Below are 8,137 nucleotides of genomic sequence, written 5' to 3' on the forward strand. Positions count from 1 at the left end.
CCGCCCCTTACCAGGTGCCGCCCCAAGCACGTGCTTGGGTGCCTGGTGCCTGGAGCCGGCCCTGGCTCTCATTTTGCCCTCTGAATGCTAGACTTTGCTGAGCCTAAATAATTTGTGACTTTGAGAAGGAGCATGTATGTGCTCTTGGTGACCATTTACTGCATCCCTTTGATTCAAATTAAAAGCTGACGCAACAACTTGCCACTGCCAGTCTGAATTGCCTGAAATTCAAGCCAACCTTTGAAGGAAGACATGAAATTCAGATTTCATGCTTGTTAACTTTGTCAAATATTTTTTTCCAGTTCTTCATACCACTGTGACAATGCTGCCCGTGGGAGCCAGCTGAGGTCACTTAATTAGGGTGAACTGGAAACAGAACGGGGCAGACAAATCCCAAAAGCTGGTGGATATTCCAATATTTAGATTTACCAAGCCAGCACAAAACAGCTTCGATATTATCTCACTGGTTACTCAGAAGTTCAAATAATGCAGTTTTCTTAAAGTGCCCAGCCTCAGGCCTCCATCCCGACACACATGTCAGATATGATGATGATTACTGAAAATCTTATCTCATTATATAAAAGAAAAGGTTCTTCGAACCCCAAAGGATCAGCCACACACCCAGGTCCAATTTAGATCTTGCCCAACATACACGCTTATAGTCAATTCTTGTTAACTAAACTAAAATTTATTAAAAAAGAAAAGAGATAGAGTGTTGGTTAAATGATCAATATACATACAGACTTGAATTCAATTCTTGAGGTTCAGATACATAGCAGAGATGAGTTTGTAGTCGCCAAAAATCTTTTTAGAAATAGTCCATAGGTTATAGTCCAATGTCCATATTCAGGGTGACTCCAGTCAATGACTGGGGATCTCAATTCTTGTGGCTTAAGGTTTCCTCCTCTTGAAACCCAAAGCAGATCTGTGATAAAACAGAATGGTGTTCCAGGGTTTTTATACATTTTCTAGCAGCCGTTTGGCCTGAGAGAATAAGCTTAATCTTCTGTCTCCCAAACATCCTGGCAATTAGCATAGTGTAATTTATCCATTAAACAGTTCATATAGAGTTTATCACAACCTTCAAAGAGACATATAGACAATAAGACTATTTCACTCAAGTGTCATCATAAATGTTAATATTCTTTTTTTGATCTTTGAATCAAAGCTATAGCAATAGACAAGAATTGTTTGCTTACATCACAAGATCTGAGCAAACATCTACCCTTCTACCTCTAGCAATGCGGGCTCGCATTTCAAAGCTCTATTTAAACCTAATGGGATAGCCCACTTATCATTTACATATCTTCCTAACAAGTCTTTAAAGGTCAGCCATGGGTCATGTCAGTCTGTGAGTTAATTAACTCTTTCTGACCCCATATTATATTACACTTATAACGTCACAACCATTATCAATAAACACTACCACTAACTTCCCTAGTTTCCCCACAGCTCCCATTGGCCAGGAATGGGGAACCTGGGCAGCATGTGGAGCCACCTGTCCCTCCCTCCTCCCTCCCCCCAGGAGCCACTGCCGGACATGCCAGCTGCTTCTGGAGCAGCGCGGGGCCAGGCTATGCCTCAGCCCCGCTGTATCACCTTCTGGGAGCCACCTGAGGTAAGCAGCACCTGGCCGGAGCCCGCGCTCTGAACCCCTCCTGCATCCCAACCCCCTGCCCGAGCCCTGACCCCCCCCACCCCAACCCCCTGCCCCAGCTCCCTCCCAGAGCCCGCATCCTGGACCCCAACACGTTGCCTGAACCCTGAGCCCCCTCCCGGAACCAGCACCCTGCACCCCAACTTCCTGCCCCACCCCTGAGCCCCCTCCCGCACCCAAACTCCCTCCCAGAGCCTGCACCCTGAACCCCCTCCTGCACCCCAACCCCCTACCCAAGGCTCAGCCCAGAACCCCTCCCACACTCCGAACCCCTCGACCCCAGCCCAGAGACCGCATCCCCTCCTGCACCCCAACCCCCTGTCCCAGCCCGGTGAAAGTGGTCTTGTGTTTAAAAGGGTTGGAGACCACTGCCATAGAGGTTCCCAACACTATAACTGCCATCAAAGCCTTGAAAAGCACTGCTGTTCATCAGAATGAATATAAATAGCATTACAGTGAAGGAGTCAGTCTTTGCTGGAAAGCCTGTCTCAACTCCTAGGATAGGATTCTCTGGCCCCATGATTGATTCTCGTCCTCTTCCTGCCCCATCGCCTTATGTGTGTTGTCTGGTAGACAACACATAAGGAAATCTGTTCCTTGTCTCAAATCCTGCCTCCTCACTTCATGCACATGTTCTGCTGCCAGTGGGCATGGAGGTGAGGATAGAGAGGAGGTGGGGAATGTCAGGCAAAGGGACCTCCCCTTTGCCTTGGACCCATATTAAAATATTTTTTTACATAGGATACAGAATAGATTTACAGTGGTGCTAACATGCATTAATAACAGACATTTACATTTTTCCTTGCATGTAATATAGAAACTTCACTTCCTTAATACATGAAGAAAGGGGCTTAAGCTTTAAGTATATAGTACTCTTCAAGGTATATCTAATCAGTGCCCAGGAATTTTCCATTATACACCAATAAAGCTGTCTATTCCCTTAAGCAATGCAGTTCCTTTCCCTCAGTTGGAGTTCTTCAGTGTAGGATTTAGTTTACAGAGCAAATCCGCAGATATCTGCTTTATATCCGTATCGATGGATGCAGATGTGGTTGTATTGTGTACCATCTTTGTGGATTGCAGATTGGATGCGGATCCACATTTTTGTGTCTGCGCAGGGCTCTAACAGTGAGATAGGGTGCAGATACATATAAAAGGTGGAGTGCAGCTCATGGGTCAGATGCGAGTTAACTATTGCGGATCGGATATGGATCCAGATTTTTATGTCCACACAGGGTTCTATTAATTTGCCATTAAACTTTCTGACAGCTTGCCTACAAAGTTTGCAAGTGCACACCAGCTGAGGTGTAAATTCTAGTGCGTACCAGGTCATGTTCATAGAATATCAGGGTTGGAAAGGACCTCAGGAGATCATCTAGTCCAACCTCCTGCTCAGAGCAGGACCAATCCCCAGACAGATTTTTCCCCAGATCCCTAAATGGCCCCCTCAAGGATTAAACTCACAACTGTGGGTTTAGCATGCCAATGCTCAAACCACTGAGCTATCCCTCTCTCCATAGTTGCATATCAAAACAGTAGTATGTCAACATGCACTAAGGAACTTTTAGTGTGTTAGCAGGGGCCACACAGCTAGTCAGTGCATAACACTCTGAGGCACACTAGAATATACACTTCAGCTGCTGTGCACTAATGCATTATGTTCACAAGCCCTGAAACTAATTCTATAATGGATATCTGAGAACTCCGTCCTGCCATACATGATTATAATTGGTGAAAATACCATAGTTTTAGATTGTCTGTGTAGGCACTGTGATAATTTTTAATTGCTTGTCATTCAAGATGCTAGTACTTCTTGCCATAGAAAAAATAGTTCCCTAAAATAGCATGATTTTGCTTTTGATTCCTTCAACTGATGCCCTTAAAAGGAAAAAGTGTAAAGCCAAAATGAGGGGCTATCATTTATACAATTGGATAGTCTCCTATGGTTGAAGGTTTCCTAGGTTACAAATTCATACAATATGCTGAAAGGATCCATTCCTAAGAAGTGCTGTGTGGATGCACAAGACCCACAAGGGACAGAAAACCAATACAAAGAAACCCCGTGGAAGAGTACAACAGTGTTGTACCCAGTCTTTTGTCAGCTGTCAGTAGATAAGAGACTGGAAACAGGTATATCTTATGCAAACAGGGGCGTGACCAGCTACTACAACTACATGCCTACTACAAATGCTCATAAACCAATACAAACAAGTACAGTAACTAGCCACAGAACCTATTTCGTGCATTGTAAGATCACACTGTGAAGACATTAAACTCTATTGTATAATGTGGAAATCATATTTATGGAGAGTCTGCCATTCTAAATACAATAGAACCGCAGATTTACAAATACTTCGGGAATGGAAGTTGTTTGTAACTCTAAAACATTCGTAACTCTGAACAAAACATTATGGTTGTTCTTTCAAAAGTTTACAACTGAATATTGACTTAATACAGCTTTGAAAAAGGAAGAACAATGCTGCTTTTAACCATCTTCATTTAAATGAAACAAGCACAAGTTTCCTTACCTTGTCAAATCTTTCTTTTTAAAACGTTCCCTTTATTTTTTTAGTAGTTTACATTTAACACAGTACTGTACTGTATTTGCATTTTTTTTTTTTTGGCTCTGCTGCTGCCTGTTATGTACTTCCGGTTCCAAATGAGGTGTGTGGTTGACCTGTCATTTTGTAACTCCAGTGTTCATAACGCTGAGGTTCTACTGTATTACTTATCCAAAATAAAATGGATGTAATGAAAAATTGAATTCAAACTCTATGCCACAGGAAGATGGATGCTTTGATGGCCAATGCTCAACATACAATATGTGCTATCATGCAGGAGCGGATTTACCATAAAACAAACCTTGCAGTGGCATGGGGGCCCCTAACGACAGGGGGTCCCCCAAAATGCAGGACAAATATCTGACAACTTGCCCCTGAGTCCCGGCCAGAGGTGCAGCAGGGCTCAGGCAGGCAGGCTGCCTGCATGCCATGGCCGGTGGCCCCACGCCACTCCTGGAAGTGGCCGGCTCCTGGCACGTCTCTGCACACCCCTGGCGGGGGGGGGGAGGCGGCTCTGCGCGCTGCCCCTGCCCGAGCAGTGCACAGAAACCTGCTTCCCCCTCTCTCCCCAAGGGGCACGCAGAGCCGTGACAGTAGCAGGGCTAAGGCAGTTCCCTGCCCACTCTGCCTCCCTCCCTCTGTGCCGCTTCGCTCCCGGAAGCAGCTGTCATGTCCCTGCGGCCCCTGGCGGGAGGTTGTCTCCACGTGCTGCCCCCGCCCCAAGTGTTGACTCTGCAGCTCCCATTGGCCTGGAACTGTGGCCAATGGGAGCTGTGGGGGTGACGCATGCGGGCAGCGACACACGGAGCTCCCCTGCCCACCCCCCATCTAGGAGCCTCTGCCAGAGGATTGTGTGTGCCAGTTGCTTTGGAAGCCATGCCGCTCCCCTCCCCCCCCTGCACCCCAATCCCCTGCCCCAGTCAAGGTACCTCACTTTATTTTCATTTACTTCCCATTACTTATACTATAGGAAAAGGATGAAGAAAAAAAGAATTAAAAAAAAGGGGGCGGGAGATAAGAGAGAATGTTCTTTTTCTTGGCTGGGTCCCAAGGGGGGGAGCTGAAAATGAAGCTGCGCACAGGATGCCACTAACTCTAAATCCGCCACTGCTATCACGGCATCCGTTTCCTCACTATCTGTTCCCTTCAGTCATTCACACAAGTTATTGTTCTGTAAGTTGCTGTTACTTTACCTTATGGAAAGTTGAGAGACAGCTTTAATCTGTTTGCAAAAATAGCATTAAACTGTGAAAAATATCATAAAAAGCTATCTGCCGCCTTTCATTCATAGTAATTATTCAGTAATGAAATACTTCTGTTCATATAAATGTTAAGCTGGTTTTGAAACCTTGCGATAGGCATGTGGGCTGCAGTTAATATATGCCTCCTTATGCCAAACATACCCAGCTTTGTATGTTGCTAAAGAGGCTTTCTATAAAACTCTGCATCCGAAGAAGTGGGTTGTAGCCCACGAAAGCTTATGCTCTAATAAATTTGTTAGTCTCTAAGGTGCCACAAGTACTCCTGTTCTTTTTATAAAACTCTGGCTGTGTCTGAGGCAGCTGACTCTATTTTGATTTAAATAATAAAAAGATGTATATACAAAGTGTTAGACATCCTGAATCATAACTGTTGTAATATTAATTAAATAATTATTCAAAAAGGAACTCTGCTACAAAACAGCTCCTTTCTATTCTCTCACCATTCTGGGAAACATACCCTCAGCCCTCTTCGAACCCCTATCAAAATATATGTTTGCAAAACCACAATTCCCCAGTAATCTTTCTGTTAAATCCTTTGAAATAAAGCAGCATGGCTTGTGGTAAAGAGCCTCAGGGCAATTGCTGGGCAACTTCCTATTAAAACCTGGTGCCATAGAATATGCATTATTCTAAAAAGGGGTTCAGATCAAATCAAGCATAAGAGAACAGCCACAGCTCATTCACATGTTTACCTAGAAATGGCCCCATCACTCAGCAATGTAGTGAACTCAGTACTGGTTCTTGTCTCAATAGCCTAGTAGATGCCTCAGGCACCATATAAATTCTCTGTCTAAATATCTAGAGAGCAGATATAAAACGATATTAATTCTTACATTAGCGGCACTAATAAGGCAATACTGAACTGAGTGCTCACACAAAATACAAAGTAACTGGGCCAACATGAGTTTGCTTGCCCATTGTTGTTTGGGCACTAATTGCAGAACAAAACATTTATCTGATTCACAATGGTAGCTTGAATGACACAGTCCAATTAAGCATATGCCCATTGGAAATGATGATACAAAAGGACACCTTTAGACTGTAAATGATAAAAAGCAATTAATGGCTAGTGAGCGCTACTTTTAGGTGCTACTCTTAACATGTGCTAGTGGTACAGAGGAGAGAAAGGGCCCAGAGAGGGCACAACTTGCATATGAGGGAGTGCTGCTTCCCATCTGTCCTAACGCCACCTTTTGTAGCCACTGGCATTAATGCAAGTATGTGGGCATAGTGGGAATTAGATGCTGCCATTGTGCTATGGGTGCAATTTACATCCACTTCACATTTACTTGGCTCAGGTGACTAAGGGTACAAAAGGTTCAATGCAGCAGAAAGCTTCCTGGAGGCATACTGGATGAGAGGGCACTGCTGGAGATACACAGGAACAATTACTCAACATGAATTTCTGCTGAAAGACAAAAGGCTGCACATTTATTTTGTTCTACATTTGTATCCACATCACCATAACTACACTATAAACCTGGAGGTAAATCTTTGCAGCTTAAAGGTTTCCAGGGCCCATAAGTCCTAGTCTGACTGCACTGTCACAGGGCTTGGCTGTACAATCAAGTTGCACTAGTATAGTTTATACTGATTTAATTATACTGTTGCCTCTTTTGACCTCATCAGCTAGTCAAACTCTGGGGCCTGGGGACATTCTAGTTGAAAGCAGGAACTGATGGAGTCTGGCATTTTCTTTGGTGCCATCTTGTTTATTTCCAAGGAATGTACAAAGTCCTGCCTCTCTGAATGCAGAGAGGATGAGAAACAAAGGAGCAATTTCTTAATTTACAACCTCTTTAGCCAACAACAGACCCAAAAGCGCTCTCTCAAGCTTTTTCCAGGGTCACACTGGGTATGTCTACACAGGGATAAAAGACCTCTGGCATGGCTGTGGCTGGCTCGGGTCAGCTGACTCAGGCACATGGAGCTCAGGCTGCGGGACTAAAAATCTTTGTGGAAACATTCAGGCTCGGACCTTGTAGGGTCCCAGAGCTCAGGCTCCATTCCAAGCCCAAATGTCTGCACAGTGATTTTTCCACCCCAGAGCCTGAGCCCCACAAGCCCGAGTTAGCTGAGCCAGGACAGCCACAGGTTTTTTTAATCTCTGTGTAGAAATACATTGTGTTCATAGTCTACTGTGTGGCTTTCTTGGTTGGTTTTTTTTGCCTCTGCCTCTCTGTTCTGTGTGTTCTCAGTTTCTGTGCCTTCCCTCAGAGACATACCTCTCTGCCCTCCCTCCCACCCACACACCTGGTCATAATACCCATTGGAACCCCACACCCACATGGCGGTAGTTTCTGGGCAGATTCTATTAGGCCTTGTTTTAAGTATGGCCCCTGAAGTGGTTCTTATCACTATCCTAAGTGAAAGGTGTATTCACATATTAGTTTGAAGAGGTTTTTACTCAACCCATAACAAGGTTTCACCCAGCTCATAATACCAATGTAACTAATCTGATTGTCTGAGTTCATATTGCTTTGCATGCACTGGTTTAAGCCACTTTGCTTGTGGAGCAGTGTGTCCACACAGCACAATGCTCTATCAATATAAACACTTTGCAGTCTGTGTGGCATTCCAGGGTTCAAAGCACTGCTAATAGGCTTTATATATTCTCAGTGCTTTTCACAGTGGATTGTGGGATACCTGCCAGTACT

This window comes from Terrapene carolina, unplaced genomic scaffold (assembly GCF_002925995.2).
Source record: "Terrapene carolina triunguis isolate 2854851 unplaced genomic scaffold, T_m_triunguis-2.0 Scaffold69, whole genome shotgun sequence".
Classification (NCBI taxonomy): Eukaryota; Metazoa; Chordata; order Testudines; family Emydidae; genus Terrapene; species Terrapene triunguis.